Source organism: Pyxicephalus adspersus, chromosome 2, assembly GCF_032062135.1.
Source record: "Pyxicephalus adspersus chromosome 2, UCB_Pads_2.0, whole genome shotgun sequence".
NCBI classification, from domain to species: domain Eukaryota; kingdom Metazoa; phylum Chordata; class Amphibia; order Anura; family Pyxicephalidae; genus Pyxicephalus; species Pyxicephalus adspersus.
In genome coordinates this window covers 30,868,661-30,892,353 of record NC_092859.1, presented here as the reverse complement: position 1 = coordinate 30,892,353, position 23,693 = coordinate 30,868,661, and the positions used below count along the sequence as shown (strand labels likewise).

Below are 23,693 nucleotides of genomic sequence, written 5' to 3'. Positions count from 1 at the left end.
ACGGCTACATCTGTGTCTGATATACTAGAGGCATTTACCTTCTCTGTCACTTATCTGCAGAACTTAATACATTGAAGAGTTTCTTCTGCTGAAGTCAGCAGAATTTTCACAGAATAGTGTCTAAACGAATGCAATTTAAAAATATTTTGTTCGTCTTGGTTTCTTTTGACATTTGTCCTTTCACAACGCCTGGCCTGCCTTTGATGTTTATAGTACATAAAAAGATGACTTGAGTATGGCAAACTGGCAATTTCTAAAAAGGGCCGGGTGCTGGAGAGTACGTGTGGGTTGATGTGAACTCTGCAAGGCAGCATCTGTTCTGTAGATGGTGGGGGCACACAGGCCTGCACTTTTTCTATTCAGCATGAGTTTCCAAGCTGATTATATGCTGAGTGCATTAAAGGCTGAGCTGCTACTCATAGCTTTTTATGGATTTCTGTTACAGGTTGAGAAAAATTCACTGCATGGCTAAAATAAAAATAGCAAGTGGGGGTAGAGTACTCATCTGGGGTTGTTTCATTTAGGTTCATCAATGTTATGTGAACCAAATGAGGTCAGCTGACTACCTCAATATACTAAATGTCCATGTTTTTCCATCAATGGGTTTTTCATCCCTGATGGCATGGGCATATTCCAGAATGACAATGTCTGGATTCGTCAGGGTCACAATGCAGAAGAGTGAGGAACCAAAAAGGAACCAAAAGACAATTTTTGGATGTGGATTGGCCACATGTGGAGAGTCCAGACATTAACTCTATCAAGAATCTTTAGGTTGTGCTGGAGAAGACTTTACAAAGTAGTCAGACTCTCCCATCATCAATTTAGATCTTTGGGAAAAAAGTAATGTAACTCAGGACAGAAGTAAATGTGATATAGCATAAGCTGATAAAAACAACTCAAAAGCCAATGCATGCCCTAATCAAAGCTGAAGGCTATCCAATGTAATATTTTTTAAACAGCCATTGGCTGTTGTCAAGAGCTGATTAATAGGTAGCCAAAAGCTGTTCACTGCTTTTTGTGCTTAAGGTAAACCTTTTTGTAACCCTACAGCATACATTTATTTCTTGTTTATTACAATATAGTGAAACAGTATTGCTTTTCCAAATGCTTTAACTTTTCTAATTTAACATAAGTCCTGGAGATCCATTGGGTGACTCTGTCTTGGCTGTAATAATGTAATTGGCCTGCTGCAGGAAAGAGGAACCATTTCCTTAGGGCAGATTCACACCTGCCTCTCCATTGAGCGATTCTGTGCAGCTCCACACCAGCCATTTGAACATATGTGTTCCTGGTGTAAGGAAGCAGTAAATGCACTGCAACTTCACTGCCATTGAGAATTCAGCCTAGGTACACACTTCCAATAATTATCGTTAGAAAACGAACAATTATGACCGATCAACGATTATGCACCAATAATTTTGAACTATCGTATTGTGCAAGATTCTGTACATGCTGTAACGATACGATCGTTCAAATATAATCCACAAACAGTGTCCACACGCTAGATACAATTGTTTGAACAATGCTGGATGTGACATGTAAAGGAGAAAGTATATTGCAGAAACATGCACGATCACTGAATGACCGTACGCACGATAGTGAACGATCGTCGGCCAATCAGATCCGCTGTGACGGTAGTTAATTTCCAACGACAATCCTCGTTCGTCTGTCACGTTTTTTGTGAACGATTTTCTGTCGTTCGTTTCCAACAATTATTGGAAGTGTGTACCGCAGCTTTAGTCTCCCCTACCTCAATAAACAGACTGAAACATTGTAATGAACAGCATAGTCTCTAATTTTGCAACACTATCTGTTTCTCTTGTCTCTATGGAAAAAAAGCTTTATTTTGTAGGGAATTTGTTAGCCTACCTTTCCTAGGGACTGCATTGGATCACATCGCAGGTGATGATTGGCAGGGGAAGGAGGAAGATTTTCAACAGTTACAATGCTAATAACCCTTCTTCTCAGCTTGCTTTATGACTCTTTGCGGCCCCTGTGGTCAACAGCTCTACAATGAATTTGCTGCAGGCCCCTAGTGCTGTCACCTTTGCAGGAGGAAGAAGGGTGGGCTGGTAGAATTGCCAACTTCTTCCAACAAGGAAAATTTAGATTTATTTTATTCTGAACTTCAAGCAGATAAAAAAGACACAAATAGATGCATCTATGTATTTATTAATACATTATTCTTTAATGCAAGGTATTTTAGGATCTCAGCTTGGTATCAAGACCTGCAAATGTTAGTGAAAGCTGTAGTAGAGAAAACTCATGTCTCCTGCCCTTCCAGATGGGCAGAACTGTATAAATATCTCAGAACTAGATGGACAGATATACACATTTTTTGGTTGGTAAATGAGCTCCCCTGTATGTATTCCCTCTGTTTTTATTGATGTTTGCCAGTAATTCAGCTTTAGGAATTTGTGAGGGAATATACAATTGCACTGTTTTTTATTCTGCCTGAAGTTTCGCTCAGCCCTTCGGTGCTCATGTCTTTAGAGATTTAATGTGACTGGCTAGTCCTATGCTGATGCACACAGCCGGTTCATTGTCAAGTCAGTGTTGCAGAACCAGGCCCCCAGAATTTTCTAGCTGCATTTTGCCTGGACACAGAAATCATTTGATGCCTGTCCAAAGGGAGATGTTTGATGACCTTTTAGAAACAAACTGTTGCAACAGTGGTGTCCTCAGCATCACTGAGGCAGGGTACATTTCACACTGATTCCTTTTACAATAATGGGCCTGATTTATGAAAGCTCTCCAAGGCTGGAGAGAATACACTTTCACAAGTAAAGCTGGGTGATCCAAAAAACATGAAATGGATTTTTTTGAAAATCATTTGCTATTTGCTAGCAAATGTTTTGAATCCTGGACCAGATCCATTTCAGCTTTGCTGGATCACCCAGCTTCACTGCTGAAAGTGTATTCTCTCCAGCCTTGGAGAGCTTTCATAAATGAGGGCCATTGTTTCAAGCCTCTCCATATGAATCACCCCCATAGTTCAGAAATGCCTCCAAGGAGCTATATATAGGGTATCAGCAAAATAAATGAATGTCACAGCTCAAATGTTTTGTTTTCTTTCATAATTAGCACATAAGATGTAGTGTTTGCTAGCAAGCTTTGTGGCAGGATTCGTGGTGAAAGGATTTGGTTGTAAACCTCAGACTTTGCTAGACTAGCTTTGTGTGTTGATTATGTTTCTTTTATATAATTTCCCTTTATTTTCTTTATCCCCTAAAAAGACATTTTTAGCATATCCAAATTGTGCTGAAAACTTTTAAGCTTTTATGGGAATCAGTAAAACATAAGCACTTAATAGGTTTTGCAGTTAGATTTATTCATAATTTAGGTTGATATCCAGGCAGCTATAAATTAGATGCAGTTCTGCATTTATTATCAGACCAATAAATATATTTTTAATAAAAATAGTGTAGAAACTTGGTACCTAAATTTCAGTTGGCATCAGACTCCCCTGTATGGTAACACTGGGTAAAAATTAATTCTGGATATTCTGGAATATAAAGGTGTTGACAAGGAACACAGAAGTGGAGAGGTATTCATAACTGTAAGTGATATGATCCACTTCACCATGCTTTATTATGGAACTGTGTAAATATCAGAAATAGATGACCAAACACAAATTTATGGCAGGTAGAACAGCTTCCTTAAATTTAATTTCTTAGCATTATTTAATTAACAAATATAAGCCCCAAACATAACTGGCAGCCCTACCTCTAAGAACAAATTCCCCTCACTGAAATCAAGTGTGTTATCAAGTCATTCTGACACCCAGTCAGTAGGATAGCCTAAAGGCACACACTTCCAATTTTTATCGTTCAAAACGAACGACGAACGAACGACGAATGATCGATTGGGCAAAAATCGTTCGTAAAAAAAGTAACCAACGACGCCGACGAACGAGGAAAGTCGTTGGAAACGAACGGATCGAATTGGACGACGATCGTTGAACATCGTTCGTGTGTACGATCGTTCGTTGATCGTCCATGGTCTGAGCATCGAACGTTCGTTCACTTTCCTGTCGTGCACATAGTTCCTCTATCGCTCAAACGATCGTATCTATTGTGTGTACAATATCTACGAACGATCGGGTCGTTATCTCTATGTGCAGGATCGGTGCTATACGATCGTTCGCAGATATCGTGCAGGATCGTTCGTTGTTCGTTTTCCAACGATAATAATTGGAAGTGTGTACGTAGCTTAACCTCTGATAAATATAACAGAGCCAACTGTGTTTGCTTTCGAGCAGATAAGTATGCTAATTGTCCAAGTTTGATATAACTTGGTTATATCTGAGTTGCCAGTTAATACATTTTAGAATTCATCTTAAAAACATACTTAAAAAGAACTCTGTGGCCAAAAAAGTGAGCTGAGAAAAAAAAGGGCAGAATTGCATGGGGTCTTACTGGAGTTAATCTTTTCCCCATTACTGATTTGCCATGCCTTGCACTGCGTGGTGGTAGGCATTTAGGAAGACGCATGGCTTTGATTTTTATTGTCAAAAGGTGACTCTCTGATGTCTGGTGACCTCATGACCAGCTAAGAACCAGCAGAATGGGTGGAGGAAGCAGACATCCATGGTAAAGCAGAAGCAGGGAGATTCTATTAATGCAGGTCCTTAGGTCTAGCTTCCATTCCAGCACAGAGAAAAAATAGGCAGCACGCCGGAGACTTAGCCAAATCTTACTCCAAATTCATTTAGACTAGCAACCAGAGGCAGCAGTGCCCTAAATAATTTCACAATGCATTTACAGCTGAGAGTGCCCAGGACGTTTTAGAAAGAATTTTTATTTTTGTTATTATTATTAAACAGGGTTTATATAGCTCCAACATTTTACACCATACTATACAATAAATAGGGGTTGCAAATGACAGACAAATACAGACAGTGACACAGGAGGAGAGGACCCTGCCCGGAAGCGCTTACAATCTAAGACATGGGGCATTTTTAATTCCAATAAAAAGCTAAAACTTTTTGGGTGTAGCTCAGGGACACAAAAAAACATCTCTAGCTGATTCCTTTAACATACCAAATCTTTGCATTTAGGTCTAATTTAGGTCTACTTTAATTTTTTTGTGTTAACATAGATGACTGTTTCTCTAAAAGGATACAATGGCCCTTTTTGTCTTGACTGTGTAATATATTGATTATAGAACATATAACCACAATGACACTTAACATAAGTAAATAAAGGAAATTATTTGTTTCTAGGCAGGTGGCATGGTGATGCCCTCACCAGAATTTGTAGGGTTAAAAAGTCCGTCAAAGGAGGCCCATGGCATTTTAGAGGAGCTATGTCAGTCTGGCTCAGCATGGCTTCTTTTTTCTGATGTGTGTGAAATTATGAGTACAAAGACTCCTCCTTATCCGTGCAGGAGCTAAATAAACACAGAAAGTCTTTTGTTTCCTTGACAACTTGCTCGTGACTGTTTTGACTAACGCCCTCCATTTTGTTTATGCTTTGGAGGGCTTTGCACTAATGATAAGGAGAATGAGAAAAAAAAATTGCATTGGGTGCAACCGTATCCTTACTGCCCGGGGAGATGAAGCCGTGTGAATATTACCAGCTTGCATTATTCACTTTTTTTTTTGGCTCGAACTTTGTCGGTGGCTGTGTGCCAGCAAGGCCTTACCTGGTAATACATGGCCGGATGGCAGGCAAACAGCTTTGATAACATTTGAAGCATATATTTTGCAATCTTCATTTCATGATATTCCGGGGAAATTTATTGTGGATGTATCTTTCTGCAATTTAATGTGCCCACGCAGGAAGCTTGACAGCCAGCTATTCTAATTGGCTTGGAAATAAAAAGTGAAGGCAGAAAGATATTGGTGATGACTTGGCCTTTCATCTGCTCTATTAGTGTCACATGGCATAGGTGAAAAATACAACATTGTCTTGTTTATTTGTGGTGTAATGTTTGAGCTTATAACTATTACAATGAGATGATAGGATAGTTGTGGTTCTTAACAGCATTTAAATAAAGACAAAATCATTCATGTAGATGTAAACTGTAAAATCATTCTTTGATGATTTCATCCATTTTTCTAGCTGAATTCTATGTTAAAATCTGTTAGTCTGGTAAAGATTTTGTAAATCTTGGAGGAAAACATTGATAAATAAACCCCTGCTACAAATAGATCTTGACACCTTAGTATACTAAAGCAATGTTTTTCAAAAAATGCCATTTTTGTTTTCCATAAAATACTGTTTTTAAGTTTTTCATCCCTCTTTTCAATTCCGTCCTGTCTCTATGCATGTTGTACAAATGCCGATTTTACTGCAGACCAGGATCGCAGTTAGTGTTCTAGATCATCCCAAGGATATTCAGTAGGATTGAGCTCAGGGCCCTGTGTAGGCCAATCCAGTTCCTCCATAACAAATTCTTCAAAGCATGTCTTTAAAGGTGACCTAATGGTCTTCACCAATTTAGAGGAGGCATCACAAACATTTGACAATATCATGGCCGTGATGATCAGGTGTCAAAAATGTTTAGCTATTTAGTTTTGGACCCATTCTGTTTACTCAATCTACTACCGTTATGGTTAGAAATTCATTCTTCCAGCCTAACTTGTAAATGACAAATAATCTCAAACTATATTAATTAAAATACAGAAAATACCAGAATATTTACCATCCTGTACCATTAATTAAAAGATATATAAAGAAAAAGAGGCTTTCAAAATGCCCCCTGGGAATATCCATATACATTAAAATTATAAATAGTTACATATAGTTACATAAGTCGGGTTTAAAAAAGACATAAGTCTATCAAGTTCAACCACTAGGGAAATAAACATATCCCAGATATAAAACCCTATAGACATAGTTGATCCAAAGGAAGGCAAAAATACCCTGGTACAATTTACTCCAGCTGGGGAAAATAAATTCTTTCCTGATTCCATGAGACAATCGGATGTCCCCTGTATTCCCTCTGTTATCTTCACTTAAAAGCTTTATTACCCAGTTATTTTGTGCTTCTAGAAAAACATCCAGCTTTTCTTTAAGCAATCTATAGTAGTTGCTGAAACGACTTCCTGAGAGAGCTGATTCCACATTTTCACAGACCTTACAGTGAAGAATCCCTTCCTTATCGAGAGCTTAAACTTCTTTTCCTCCAGACGCTCCAGTTTTTTTAACGATCCTAAATAGTTGGGAGAAGAGTTCTCTATATGGACCCTTTTGCATCTGTTCTCAAAGGAAAATAGATTCAGTTCAGCTAATCTCTCCTCATAGCTGAACCCCTCCATTCATTTTATTAGTTTAGTTGCCCTTCCATGCACTCTCTCTAATTCCACAATATCCTTTTTGTGAACTGGTGCCCAATACTGGACTGCATATTTAATTTGTGGTCTGACCAATGCTTTGTACAGGGGCAGGATTATGTCTCCATCTTTGCAGTCTATTCCTCTTTTAGTACACGAAAGTACTTTGCTAGCTGTAGATATTGCAGCTTGGCATTGCATGCTGTTATTAAGTCTATGCTCTACTAGAACCCCCAGACCCTTTTCCATTTCTGACTCCCCCAATAGTATTCCCCCTAGACAGTTTGAATCATGCATGTTGTTAGCTCCCAAGTGCATAACTTTACATTTATCCATATTAGATGTAATTTGCCACTTGGCTGCCCAATCAAACAGTACATCCAGGTCTGCTTGTAGATTATAGACATCCTGTATGGACTTAATTCCATCACATAGTTTGGTGTCATCTGCAAACACAGAAATGGTACTTTTAATCCCAAACTCTATATCATTTATAAAGTTGTTAAACAGTAAAGGTCCCAACACTGAACCCTGGGGTACACCACTAATAACCTTAGACCATTCAGAGTATGAATCATTAATTACAACTCTCTGGTTGTGATCTTTGTCAGTTCTCTATCCATTTACAGATTGACTTTTCTAAACTTAACAACCCTAACTTGCATATTAACCATCTGTGGGGTACAGTGTCAAATGCTTAAGCAAAGTCCAAGTATGCTATATCAACTTCTACTATTCTATGTATCTAATTCCTCATTAAAAAATAGGAAATTTGTTTGACAACTTCAGTCTTTCTTGAATTTATGCTATCACTATTTTCTAGCACAAACTCCTCCATGTGGTTCTTTATCAAACTCTCTAGGATTTTTCAAACTTTGGATGTTAAACTTGGTAATGACTTAGCTCCTTTTTTGAAGATAGGAACTGTATTGGCTTTACGCCAATCTATTGGTACCATGCCATTGATTAAACAGTCTTTAAAAATTATAAACAATGGTTTTGAAATAACTGAGCTCAGCTCTTTGAGGACATGTGGATGTAATCCATCAGGTCCTGGTGCTTTGTCAACCTTAATTTTGCCAAACTGTTTCTCAATCATATCGATTTTGAGCCATTGTGGCTCATTAAAGGCAGTGACATTGCTATTAGCAATTCGGATTTCAGCTCTGGCATTTTCCTTTTTGTACACAGAGCTAAAAAAATGTTTAGTAAATTTGCTTTTTCATTATCCCGTTACCAACCCTTTAAGAGGCCTACATGCTCAGATCTGATCTTTTTGCTATAAATTTATTTTAAAAAAAATTTGGGGTTTGCCTTACTTTCTTTTGCAGTCTTTCATTTTGAAGGTTTGCACATTATCTCCTTTTTACACCTTTTGTTATATTCTTTATAGTTCAAATGATGAAAGTGATCTTTCTTTTTTATATTTTTGGAATGCCCCTTTCCTATTCTTTATGGCTTTTTAAACATTTGCTGTGAGCCACATAGTGTTTATTAAGCAAAATTACCACATACAGAAATACACTATTAAAACTACAGAGCCCTCTCGCATATAGCAAATGTATCAAAATAACTGCATCAAAATGTAACCACATTGATATATGTATCAAATAGGCAACCATTGATTTTAAAATTCACATGCTGCATTGAAAAAGCGCCGCTACTACAATTCCTGGCTTCACTCGCGTCTATAGACCAGCGGACTCTCTGCCTATGCGTGGCCCCGCATTGGACTGTTTTATAGATGCAAATAATGCTGGGAATTTTAGTAGCAGCGTAATTTCAATGAAGAGGGAGCTTCAGGGGCGGGCCACTCATAAGATTTAGTTCCGCATTGGCCACGTCTGGCTTTTCCAGCACTCCCCCTCAGCTGTACTTTTCCTTGCTACTCCAAGGCATGGTTTTAAATGGTTGGATTTTCATAGAAGAATATTGTCATTATTATTGTTAGCCTGTGCAAAAAGGTTACCATTGAAATTGAATTCAGAAGGCAACAAATAGAGAAGGCATAAGATTTTTTCTTAAAAAAATGAAAAAAAAAAACATTTTTATGCCTCTTTTTCTGTTATAAGTTTGTTCCAGATTGAATGTAAAGCAAAATCTCTTTGTTTCCATATGAAAAGTGTTTATATCTAACGGGAAGGATAAATTTCCTGTTTTTTAATGAATTTCAAGGTTGGCCCGTGACTTTAACTTTTTAATTTTGGCTCTCTGTGTATTTGTTTAACCCCCCTGTACTAGATGATTGTTGTCTGAGACAAAAACAGTTGGGCAAAAAATTTGCGTATGTACATGGGTCCTCTGATGTTGTTCAGTGATCCACCATGGACGACCTCTTTAATTTCCTTTGGAAGAAGACTCAGTGGGGTGCCTCCTGTTCATCTTGCCCCTTTCCCACTTCATAACAATGAACAGCCCTGGGTGTACAGAGCAAGTTTGTTCTAGTGACACTGGATATGATCACAAAACATCATTTCCAGAAACAGAAATCTAGCCAGTGTAAATTTGGCCAGTGTAGCTTAAGCTCTTATTAGATAGGGTCATAACACATTCAGTATAAGATCAAATAATAATCATCATCAAAATCCTTTAGAACAGGATCCCAAACAGTGGAGAAAAAAAAACAAAGGTGTGTGCCATACATTTCCATCACCAGTTTTGCCAAGATAGTTATAGATGTGCAATATGCCTTCTGGCATAAATTTGAGGGTAGACAAACGGGGGACACACCCAGCTATAAAACAGCCTATACAAAAGACAGAGAGTACTACATATTTCCAAAGTTAAAGCAGAACTAAACCAAGAAAATAAAATCACACTAACCTTTACCTCTGCAGAGCCAGAGGATTCTCTGACGCTGTCCTAGTTTGGCTGCCACACTGTCCTGTATTCTGTGGCAAGTACCACCATCTTTTGGCTACGCCACCCAATCTCGCACGGGCATTGTAGAAGGAGCAGCCAGAGACTTGGGATGGGTGACGTGGATATCAAATGAGGCTTTGGGCTCCCATTCTGTCTTTACCACCCTGGTGTTAAGGGGAGAGGCTTTCGACCTTACATAAAAGGCTTGTCTACCCTTTTATATAAAGTAAAAATTTTGGTGATATGTCCACTATAAGTTGACTTTATTGCTCACTAGATTCCCATGATGTTGCAGATAAAGTCCCTGGTGCAACAAAGGCACAAAATCTATGTTACGGTAAACATTAGGAGCATTCTTATTGGCAGTTGTCAAGGGTGAGCCTTTCTTATAAGTGTTTTTGCCACTGTCTTTTTTATTGTATGGACAGTATACTCATTTCATCTGTGTACAGAGGAACAGTTGTCAGGGGCTTGACATCAAACATTTCCATTCATGCGAATTTATGAATGGGTCTAGTAGTTGATACAAAAGAGAGATATGGATGCTCATGTTTTCTTTCTATTTCACATAAAGTGACAAGAACATTGCATTTCTGGCAGGATCGTCAAGTATTTCCTGTACTTTATGAAAATGTTCTTTTGCCTGATGAAAGAAAACTAATGCAGCAATGCAAATCTAAAGACAGGGAAGCTGTAATACTGTACGTAACATTTTGTTTTTAGGTTTAAATACGATTTAATGGAGTCATCCTACTAGGCATCCTCTAACATAAAGAATGGCCTTGCTTGTTGGGCCCAATGATCCATGATAAATGGGTCTTTTTGGAGTTTGATAAAGTCTGATAACTATATTGGTATGTTCCTCCTGTAGAATATTCTCCAATCTTACCATTGTCCACACCATTGTCTCCAAATTCTTCACTAATAATCATCACAGCTCCAAGCACTGTTGATAGTTATTCTTTCAAAAACCTTATTGGTTGGGGTGAAGGCTTTAAATGTGGAAATTGCTCTCCAAACTGGGTGTAAGTAAAAAACACTATTAATTCCAAGGTTGCATTTTTCAATTTCTTCTTTTTCATGAGAGAATTTCCATTGTTAAACATTCTGCATTTCTCATGTCATTTTATGTCATTGTTCAATGTTAGTGTTCATTCAGGGTTATTTATTATCTGTGACTGAATGGGTACTGTGAGGTTGTCATTTTTTGGGAACAGAAAATGACCCACAATAAAAAAAAATAAATTGCGAGATCCTGTCGCAATACTATTTATTTCAATTAAAATATTCCCATAGGAATTTGTGCATTGTATGCACCTGTAAGAAGATACTTTTTGTATCCAAAAGAAATTGCTGCTGTTAGTAGCCTCAGCAAATTCAGTTGACACCCTTTTATTTTCCTCTTTGCTCCTTCACTATACAGAAGGAATGGTTGTAGAACATACTATGTCATCAATTTATTGGACAGATATGGTGGATGATGATTTGTTAATTCTGTTTAATATGCAGTTATTAGTATTCTTTTATTTTGATAAAACAAACATATATTTTAGAAAATAAATAACAAAAAAAAACAATAAAAATGGACTGCAGATAACAAACCTGCATTGCAAACAAAAAATAGGATCCTGTCTAATTGAGGCTAATATGCAGTTGTTGCAAACGAGCTGCACTCAATCTTTCACTTAACTTTAACTATATTGCATAACTTTTGTGCATGTAAATCAGTTTTACTCAAAATTAAGGCTTCATCGGATGGTACTCTACATCAGTGCTTCTCAACTAGAGTTTCTCCAGAGGTTGTTAGACATTGAAGTTTGACTTGTACCTACAGGTGAAAACTACAAGAAGATAATGATTGAACACCTATAGTGACATAATCATATAGTATGGTTTGTGATAAGAAAAGGTAAATTACGCCTTTTGAAGCCACAATTTTAGTTGTCAGGTTGCAACACTAGTAAAGAATACTTGGGTTTTTTTGTGTTTTAAAATTATGTTTTAAAAAAAATATTACCAAACCTTACTGTAGGTGTTATTGAATCTGGATTAATGTCTACCAATCATTTGATAGTTTCAAGCTGTCATCTTTGGCAGTGTCTATAGGAAAAATATGTATACTTAATACTTACTTTTGGCTAGCTTTAAACAATTCTCTGTGGTCATTTTCAGCAGAAAATATTTCTGCTGTGCACCCTGACTTTTGCCTTCCCCAAGTTCACCATAAGGCTTGCAAGATTTAACAGTACTGCGTATTATGCTGTAGCATCTTAAAATGGTTCTCCAGATTTTGTCAGGATTTACATTCTAGTCCAATATGCTGAATCAATTTCTAAGGTGTGCTGCACCTTAATGTTGTCAGGATACCAAAATTTATAAGGTGCTATATTTATGTTTATAAATTGTAAAGTTTTTACTTTTAACAAACCTTGCTTGATAATCACGATATAAAAGCATATTTGTTAAAAATATTCAGTTTTATAATGTTTATAGAATTAATAGTCCAACTGTCCTTTCCAGTATAGAAAACTTTTCAAAGAAGCTAAATTGGTCTGGCCTGAGCTACCAAGAGAGGAGCTTTTTGCTCCCCCTCCATTCTCATTGTCTGATATTGTAAAGGACTAATGAAGTTTCTGTATAAATCATTAGATCATATTTATGCTGCAGAAAAGGACCCTTGCTCCCTGTGTAGAAGCAGTGGTAGAACACCCCTGGTTTAGTATCATTCCCACCACTAGAATGCATCCAACCTAGACTGTAACATCCCTAAGGTCCAGCATTCCTCCGCCTCACCATAAAAGTAATCACAATCTAACAGAATCTCTAACCCCACTCTAGTCATTCTTTAACCAAATGAGATGTTTTGTCTTTCAAAACTAGAATGTGGGCCTTTCTATTACAAGAAAAGTCTGCATGGAGCAAAAGTAGCCAGGGTGGACAAAAACAGAGATCTTAGTACAGATAAATATAATTGGTTGTTGCATTTTTTTAGTTGCTTGTCCCCAATGTGTATATAATAAATATATACTGTAACTATTTAAATCAAGAACACATTAAGCAACATTTAAAACTCATCTAATTTATTTCCAAAGTGTCAGCGGGTAGGATTTCCATATTTGACCATCAGAACAAATGAATATAACTTAACGTTTCCCTTAGTCCAACAAAGATCACACAGAGTCAATCCATTGGTTTATTTTATGCCTAAAAACAGTTACAACACCTAAAATTTAAAAACAAAATTCACTCTCTTGTTAGAAATGATGTTTATTGTGCTTATAGTTTGTTTTTGCTGGTTCCTTCATCCCCCTTTATTAACAGGCCAAATAAATGATTAAACAAAACATTTTTGTTTTCATTACTTACCTTATTTTACAGTGAGTGACATTATCACTGGGCCTTGTTGCTTCTATGTGCAATGCAGGCAGATGCCAAAATTCCCAAAAACTGGATGCTGTGATCTCACCCACATGTGATGCTAAACTTCCATGACTGAAAGAACTGGAAATCAAAGAATGAAACGCATGGGCCATGCGCAGTAAAGCTAGGTGGTGATGGATGTCCCGTTGCTAGGAAAATGAGGTGGGCTCTATCTGAAATGCAGTAATATCAGAGGAAGTAATTTCAGTATAGTAGAGGATACTGTACAAATGTGCAAGACTAAAGTTCAGGTTTAAAATACTAACCTGGAATTGAGGTCACACGCCTCTGGGATCAGTTCTTTCATTCAATCAGCTTTATTTAAAAATGAACAGCAGGGTCCCAGCGTGCAACCTCACAACAGAACAGAACTCGTTCTTTGATACATTTTTCCTATTTTACAAAACCTTATCATCAGTATAATAAAGCCCTGTAAAATAGGTAAAGCACACACAGGGAGGAGCCTTTCTCTGGTTTGAGATTGTATCCAGGGACCATGCTGTTCGTTTTCAAATAAAGCTGATTGAAAGAAAAAAAAAACAACAATCCCAGTAGCATGCAACCTGAATTTCGGTTGTGTGTGTTGTAGGAGAGAGGAGACGAGTCACCATTTTCTTCCTGTACCAGTGGTGGTCAGGGGCCAAGTCCACCTGGTGTGATGCCAATCTAGTAGATTCTCTCATCAAAAATGTTATCTATGTAAATGATTGCACAAAATGCCGAACTGTGTCATAGCTGTGTACAATTCACAACATCATTTCACTTAATAAAACATTTCTGAGAATTCCTTTTGTTGTCTGTGTCCTTGCTGGGGAGATTCACCCTCTCTATTTTCCTGCTTACCATTTTCATTAAGACAGAAAGTCATAGGAAATCAGAGTTGTTACCATGGCAAGAGGTCAGTGAATAACCTCCAATGGGACACCTGTACCTGAGGCAACTCTCTAAAAGTGGAAGATCCCACATTTAGGGAGATCTCCTTTAATTTCCTTTTGCCATTCTAGAACTGGAAGTAAAGGTAAATCTCTCCAGCAGGACACAAGCAGAAAAAATTCTACTCTAAATCTAAAACACAAATATCTTGGTCTCAAATAAACTTTAATGACCTTTAATGACGTCAACATATTGTTTTTTTTTTTTCATTAGGTTTCATTTTAAAAAATGTCAATTTAGGCCCAAAAAAATTTTGTTTGTCTCAGATAGAAATGTTGTTAAAACTGCTATAGTATTATTTTTTTTTTTTGCTGTTTGTTTCCCACAGGAGGGAATTTACTAAAGTTCTGATATTAGACAAAAGTTACCAGAAGGGATTTCCACAGATTTCCCTTAGCTGCAATTCCAGTGACAACCCATAACATTTTGGATTTCTCCTCACTTTTTGAATTATTGACAAGAGTCCCCAGGACAAATAGAGAAAGTGAATCTTTATAGCAATGACCTGACAGGGTTTCCAATATTTTTTTTTTACTCCGTAACTAATTTTTGGCTGCTACATGTGCCTGACTGTTTGATGTATATCAACTTTAGTAAAGATAATTACTCATAACCACCAATAAGATTCCTTGTTTTTTTTCATGATGATTAAACATTATACCTGATTGGTTACATTGTGAGCAGCTGGGTGCTAGGGCTGAGCAGCTCCTGTGAACATGCTCTGCAGTTACACTATCCATGTTCAACCAATGGAGAAGACTCTGGACCTAGAAGAAGACCCGGGCAGGAAGACAACAGGGGGGGGGGGGCGGGGGATATTGCTTCTCTTGCTAAAAGTAGAGGAGGTAAGTATGCATAACCTAAATATTATGCAGCATAATTACAGTTTAGTGAAAAACTTTTGTGTTAACAGAGAAGCTCTATCAGGTTCCTGTTGTTGTCCCTTTCTGTGTGGTCTCCTTAAGATGAAGCAAGCAGACTCTATCCAGTGAAGATCACAGCCATCAATAAAAGCACCTTCTTTAGTAGCTACCCTATATCATTGTATTGGAGACTTTCCCAATAGACTGTCCCAAGGAGCACAATAAAATCAAAAGAAAATCTCACCACTGGGGGTCACACAGCAATATAATCATGACCATGTTCTAATTAAAAACACTAAAAAATAAAATTATTTATAAAAAATACAATTGGCAGAAGGTGGGCTTTAAATACATACTGCACATAGCTCTTCATTAAAAATGATGCACTCACATATATGTACTATTTGGGAAAGCGTTTATGTTTTATAAACCTCCTGTTATAAGAAGCGTCTGTTAAGTCGTCATATCTTTTTTAGGATGTATTCTGTTTAAGCTGTAATTCCCCAGAACAGGCTGGCCAGGTTGTATCCTGTGTGAAGTTCTCTGGCAGCTTGCACTGGAGAGGTTAAATATTAGTCATGGCAAGGTGCAGGCATTATATGAATATGCATACATACTTCTGAGTGACTTCAGGTTCCAGCTGCTAGCATGAACCCTCACATGGCCTGTAAACACCAGCGAGGCTCTTCAGAGGAACAGTCGTGTCCTGTGATTTACCGCATACACGCTCTCCACCACTAGTAAACTGGAATGAAAAACATAAACATTTTTTTAATAAATTATTAATCAGAAGAAACTTTAAATTAAAAGACTTTACGGTACCAGATTGTATAAAAATTAGGAGGGGTCATTTACTACTTTTTGTGTCTGCTAAATATAGATTTGAAAGTGTTTGTTATATCTATTCATTTAGTGCAAAAAATATCTGTTATTCCTGTTATTCCTGAATTTCAAGCTAAAATTTTCTAGGTTGTTATTTGCCATGACACCTTTTTGTGTGAGCAATATTAGAGGGCAATCACCCATGCAAATGAATAATTGAATAATTCAAAAAATGACAAGGCAGGCCACGTGGATTATGGGCTCAGTATATTGAACAGGTGCAGATACTTCATACAGTTCTCCAACCATTGTCAGAAGGATCACAAATGTGTCATAAATCATTACTGTCAGGAAACGCAACAATGTGGTATACGTGGAGGTGTAACACAGTGTATGTACCAAAAGGTGTCCACAATACAATAGAAAATTGTAATAAAGGTGACAGCTGTACAGTGCCACCGGCATTACAACCACAGGTAAGCAGCTAAATACACAGATGGAATACAAACAAGGGAGCTGTCTTACTTGTCAGACTATTTGTATTGTTGGTAAAGCCCAATTCCAGGAACTGCAGAAAATTGAACATATCAACACCCAAAAAAATTGTAATAGATAAATACACATAGCATACCAGTTGTTAGATGCGGTGGCTGCATCATTTCCACTTATTAAAACATTTCCTGCTCAACCGTGATAACAGTAGGTCATTGTATTGTCTAGGTAGCAGCAGTGTTGTCACCCCAGGGCAGGACTACAGAATACCCTCCTTTGCTCCATAATGTGGAGGTGTTCTGTACTTTAAAGAGAGAACTGGGCAGAGACTAGTTAGCATCGGTAGAGATTTTAATTAGCTCACAACAATTTTAAACAGTTTCAGCAGTATATTTATTAGACCAAAAACTGCAAAAGAAGAGAAAGTTGTTGTTATGGCTTACATACATTACAGGTATCTGAACACATCCTAAAATAAGAAGTAGCTTTTGTTGCAATACTCTCTTTTTTATTGATGTCCCCAGCAGACTTTTAGCTCTATCCTCCTCTGACCAAGACTGTTCTAGATGACGGCCAGCATTATCCATCCCGCACCCTGCAACCCAGGGCCATCATGAACACACTCCTTGAGGTCACATCACTGCCCCCAAGTATTGATAGAAACAACCATCCCTGAATATTTTTTCTGTTTTTTGACCCTTCGTTGAATCTACTGGAGCGAGGACTGCTCTGAGGGTTAAAGACGAAGCAGTAAAAGATGTAGACTAGAAAGTATTTAAAATATGTGCTCTGACAAAGTCCGGCTGAAAGAAAGATACTTTTGTCAAACATTTTCCACTGTCCATGTTTTTGTAGGACAGATCCAAGTTTATACCAAAAGGCCAAGGAATTATTCAATGGATGTGATGGAGTGAGAAGGGTTAAACTATATACCAGGGCCTTGTTTAACATAAGGTATGCTTGGACTTGTACCCTAAATGGTAAGATAGGACATGGCAGCACCAAAGCACCAGTGGGAACAAGTGATCTCTTGTGACCCCCAGCAGCTGGCACATTGCCAGCCTCATGGCCACTGGCACCATGGTGCTGGTTACTTAAGAACCCAAATTTGCAGATTTGATGTGGGAAGCAGTATGGTACTGAGCTGCTCACTGATGACCCAATTATTCTCTATTGGTAAACCGTGGGTAGATGCTACATGTAGTGTCTCCATAAAGACAGCAAGGAAGAGGTTACTGCACCACATCCTCACTGCCAGTCAGAACGTAGCCTTACAATTTCAATTTGCTTTTTTCTTTGACTTTATTTTGTCACCTCTGGACACTTATTGGTGCTTTTAACACTGGGGACCATTAAAGTATGTTAAGTCACAAGGCCCTTCAAGGAATACACCCTTATCTGTACTTGTTTGCTGAACTGTAAGGCCCCCATTGGAGAGCTGCATTTAAGCAGATAATATGGAGGCATCTTGTTTTTTTTTATTATGTCATAGCATGTATTTTAATAACCTTGCAAGGTAAACTCTGATTAAAGTTTTGCCTTTCCCTACATTGTGCTCTGCAGATATATAGGTGAACGACTATATAATAGTTCATGTATTTTATAAATAATTTACAGTCAGATGTGCTAAGCATTAAATCTTTTCTTTACAGACATGATTATTCCTGACTTGAATTTTGTGACACCATAAAATCACTGGTAGTTCAAGCTGTATATTGTATTCAGTATGTCAATTTAATGATATTGGGTGCAGCAGATTAGGGAGGAGAACAAATGGGGCGGGGTATTTTGCACTAAAACAAAATGAACTCTTTAAAATTGCTTTCCTCAGCGCATTTTTTATACTTTTTTATTTTGCTGAGAAAGTTTACTGTAGGTTGCTGGACATAATGAATTTTTTTTTAACTTTGTGAAGAAGCTTTTATTTTATTTTTATTTTGGGCAACCTATTGTTTAATACTGAACTGAAGTGAATCTAGTTGGGTTCAAGATGTGTGTGTGTGTGTGTGTGTGTGTNNTATATATATATATATATATATATATATTTATATATCTATATTTATATATCTATATATATATATATTCCAATAATTGTCAAGTAGAGCAAACACGGAACTTGAAAAGAGAATACCTTCAACAGTGTACCATAATGGTAGTCTAATATTTCAGCAGGTATTCTTAAAATATCTGAGATCACCATTTATTGTACACTGTTGCTTTATATATAAATTTGGCAGCATATGGACATCTGTAACCCCTTATACATTACATGGTGCAGGGTTTTAGCCGTATGTAAAACTTTGCCACCTAAAGTTTCCAGTTCACTTTTTCCAGGTGAGATTATTGTGAATCACTTTACCAATTTAATAATTGTTTTATCATTAAGCTCAAGTTAAATAACACTTTAAATATTCAATTTTTTTAAGGGGAGTTTCCCATATTACGAAGAATTATGAAGGTCAATCAATCTGAAAGAGGATGTAATCTTTGTAGTAGACGAATATCTTACTTTCTTTTTCTGTTGCAGTTGACTACAAGTCTTTAACTTTTTATGTAACATTACTGCACATTAGAGATGACTACTGCACAATTTTACCTGTTTGTATCACTTTTTGACAAAATATGAAAAAGGAGAAATATGTCTTTTTCTTTATTTCTGGCTGTTTTTTGTCTTATATGGACTGCGTTTTTTTTTACTTTTACCAGTGAAACAAGCGCAATTGTCGATTGCTTGATTCACTGTGTGAATTTTTTTTTTCTGGGAATAAAGTGCCCCAAAGATTTCACAAAATAAAACTGATAAACATTCTGAGAAGAAAAGCATAAATATTAAAAAAGGATATATATGAAAAATGTAAAAAACACTTTTGTGTAATCATAAGCAGTAAACTCAATAAGATGGTATAGACATTAGAATAAAAATATTTATATATAGTGTCATGTAACTAAATTGCACAGCCTTCCCTTGTTGACCTGCATGGGTTAAGATGCTTTGTATGGCCCGTATAATAAGTTTGCTTCAGAATGTGCCAGGGGATGTATAATGAGGTAGTTAGTCACAGTTTGGATGCTGCGGTGGGAGAAAACAGTGCAAGGGCTGTGGATTAAGTTTTCAAGGGCTAGTGCTGCTACAGCATAGCTGCCAAACCTTAAACTGGTGTCCCAAACATTACTAGTCAGACATAGCTCTCTGTGTTCCTGCCTGCCTTTTTGTCAACCTGTGCAATGCACATTGTTCTTTCTTTTTTCTTCTTGCTATTCCAAGACTGCTGATGCAGACTTTAACCCTTGCAGTGTCAAAGGACTACGTAGAATGTTGAGCTGCTTTAAGTACATAACCAGATGGTTTCATATTATGACTTATGTGTCATCATTAATAGTTAAAGCATAATCATGCGCTTTTTTATATTTATATGACGTTTTCTGCACTTCATAGTATTCAGATAAAATAATACAGTCAATGAAAATCCTCAATTACAACGTATTAACTGATTTCCAAAAAATGGTTGTTAAAAATATAAAGTTATCATAGGAAACCGAGAATGTATTAATAATTCAGATTTAACATATAAGACTATCAAATTGAAATAATAAGAGCCTTTGACAACAAGTTGGAAACTGCAGCATTGTAATGTAGTCACAGATATCGCATAATTAAAAATAGATTAATTAGGCTCATAAAAATGAAGATCCTTATCTTCATGTGCAGCTTTGTAAATTGAGCCTCCTGTCCTAATAATGAGAACACAATTTTTAGAATAAAATCCTGCCCTATTTGTGCTACGTGCCATAATAAACATCCCACTGTTATCTCAGAAATAAAGCAATGCTCCATAAAAAAAGGTAACAGATTGTTTATTCCTATGTATGTGTATTTGGAAAGTTATCGACTAACAGCAAGTTATAATGTATCACTAATTAAAATAAAGTATTTTATTTTTTTGGCCTAGAGACAAATATTAATGGAGAGTAAATCGAACAAAAATTTAGGGCACTAAAAAGAAAAAATTTAAATGATTTACAAAATGTATTGCAAAAAGTTTTCCCCCCTTTTTTGTGGATGATATGGATAAAGAAATATTTAAATTGATGTATTTCACACAAAATCGTATTATATTATTTCAGAACTTATTACTTATTATTAGCTTATTCTGACTTTTGCCTGGAAAACACAATAAAAGTGCGGTTGTTCTTTTAATAATTGTTCATTATCATTTTGATCATTTTTAATTCAATTTATTACATTTTTCTACTGTTTGTTTATTTCTAATTCAGACATTGTAAAATGTTTCTGTAAAGCATTTATATTTTTTTACTAAATATGTTCATGTTATAATAACCTAAACCAAACTGCTAAACTAAACCAATTATTCTATACCTTGTGAAAATATTGTGTACATAAAGTGTCTTTTTCCATGCTTTTGCTTTTTTTGGTCATATCATTGTGTTGATATATACCACAATAACCGGGTATTTTTAGAGGATAAAAATAAATAGCCGATAAATAGCTACGATAGTAACTAAAATGAAACAAACACTTTTAAACTATTTTAGAGGAATCAGAGTTTTTGAGTAAATAGGTAATTTTGTTACTATTGACCAAATCCACTGCAATAATTTTATATTGAAGATACATTATTGTTTTATATATACAAGACATTTGTACAATACTCAGAATAAGGCTAATAATTACAAAAGAAAAAGATAATATTCATGCAAAAGTATCTGCTGTAATATTTTTTCCGGATATTTTACTTCTATATCAAAAATTAGAAATTGCATTATTGTGAATTTAGTTATAACATTACTTTGCCTTATTGCTTAAAATTTTATTTCCAAAACTAATTTGAACTGTTGTAAAATAACATTAGTGTGAATAGAAAATTGGCTGCCCTAAATACATTTAATAAATAACTTTTGTGATTTCTAGTGATTTCCCAATTTAATAAAAATGATTCAAGACTTCCTTATTTGCCTTAATACTAAAATAAAAAGTATTATGCAGTTCAGGGAAAAATACCTCAATAACTATAATTATATAGCCACATTTTAGAGAGTTATACTAATTGTGAACCTGTTTGAGCTTACAATTATGTGTGTCTACTATCAGTAAATATTATTATGTGGCTATTGATGAATGTTAAATAGTTAAAAAACAATGGGCATGAGTAATGGGGTTGATTCACTAATGGAGGTAAAATCTTCTCTCAATAAGTTGTAGCTGTGTTCACTTTAAACACACAATCAAAAAAAACATGAATCTGCTTTTTACATGATTGGAAAAAAAAAGAAAATATTCACCTAATTTACTTAGTGGTGATTGTTAAGTATTTTATTAAATCATTTTGAATGTCTCACTGATTTTAAAACTTGTATCAGTGTTTACGATATGCCTAATAAATAAGTAACACTTTCTTTAACTTTTAACACACACAGTAAAACAGTAATAACTAAATACTTTGTAAGATTTTGGTTTATGTATCATGAATGTCACCTATAAGTGGATTTATTTGGCAGGACAATGAACACTATAGGAATAGTTTACCCTGTTGCTAAAATATATTAGCCTTGTGTTTTTTTTCTTCCTTTTATAAATAAATAAACAGAACATTTTTTCAACCTTTGTAAATTGGGGCTTTTACCGGTTTTACATATTATGTCAGCAATTTTGTTATAGGGGTTGGAATGACAAATCTTACTTTTTTAAACAATGTACCCATATGTTGGAAGGGGACAAGTGGCCCTTTTTATCAGCAATCAAATGTATTTACAGCAAGGTGTTTTACCTACCCTGATCTCCTTTCTTAATATGATAACTCATGAGAATGCCTTTGCCCATATAGAAGTACATTTATGGCCTAATCAAAAATAAAAAATATTTTTAGTTTAACTTTTCTATAATAATATAATAATATTTCATGGAAAATCAACCAACTAGGTTACATGGAAGCTATTTTAAGTAGCCAAGAATCTTTATACAATTTAGTGTGTAAAATTGTTCCTTTCAAGTAAAAAAAAACAAATTCCTTTTTGCTTTTTTCATTTGCATGTAAATGGGTATTCAAAGTGAACAGGAATTTGCTTTTCACATGATAAGACAATTTAAGTGAATATTCACATACAATATTGAGAAGATTTCTAATAAATTTAGTAAACTCATGTCAATGTCTCAGTCATCCTGCAGACCTTATATGAAGGAAACACAGATATGGCCAGATAGGGTTCTAGGTATATAAAGAATTGTCTTGCATTGCATAAAATACCTAATACATACATATATATATATATATATATATATATATTTATATTTATATACACACACACATTTTAGTTATTTTAGATGATAAACTGTATCTATTATACTATTTTGTGTTAAATTTGTATGTAGTTTTTTGTAGGTGTGTTTATTTTTCAGTGTAAATTAGTATGTGTGCAAACTTAAGCAACAGTTACATTGGTGTTCCTATGACTATAATCATTCTTGAAGTTTAGCAAACAAACACAGAAAATGCAGCCAGTCTTTCTTTAAAAGCGGCTTGGGACAAATAGCCATGGCAGTCTGAAGGTCATACAGTTTTATTTTGTGATATTTATTTTGGCACTTTTACAACCCTGAAATGAACAGGCTGCTATATTTTAATACTGATAAGGCCGTCACCCACAACAATTTAAATTGTTCTGCAAATTGTGCAGGTGACTGAGTTCTTTTACAATATATATACATATATTTATATTATTTGGTTATAGATGTTAGAATGGTGGGCTGTGTTTGACCAGCTGAAACATATAAAATCAAATGGATTCTGTTTTGTGTTATATTAGAAAGCGATTTGAGAATTTTCAGTTAGATTAAATTCTTTAAAATTTCCTAAATCCTAACCTAGTTTGATCCTAGTTTGATAGGAACAAAAAATCCCTGGGTTGGCATATAAAGAAAGCATAAATCGTTTCAGCATACTACAGAAGGTTGCAAAATGAAACAGAATTCACTTTGTGTTAAATAAGTATCTTAAAGATTTCAT

The 23,693-nt window shown here is 35.7% G+C and overlaps 1 long non-coding RNA gene across 8 annotated transcripts in view; it reads right to left on the bottom strand.

The window, feature by feature from the left end:
• Positions 1-23,693, bottom strand: part of LOC140323310 (uncharacterized) — an 87,545-nt gene that overhangs the window by 44,185 nt on the left and 19,667 nt on the right. For all 8 annotated transcript variants that reach the window (XR_011919340.1, XR_011919342.1, XR_011919336.1 and 5 more), the window contains exons 3-4: positions 15,975-16,102; positions 13,508-13,734 (exon numbers count right to left, since the gene is read on the bottom strand). This is a non-coding gene — a long non-coding RNA (uncharacterized lncRNA). The remainder of the gene's footprint in view (positions 1-13,507; positions 13,735-15,974; positions 16,103-23,693) is intronic.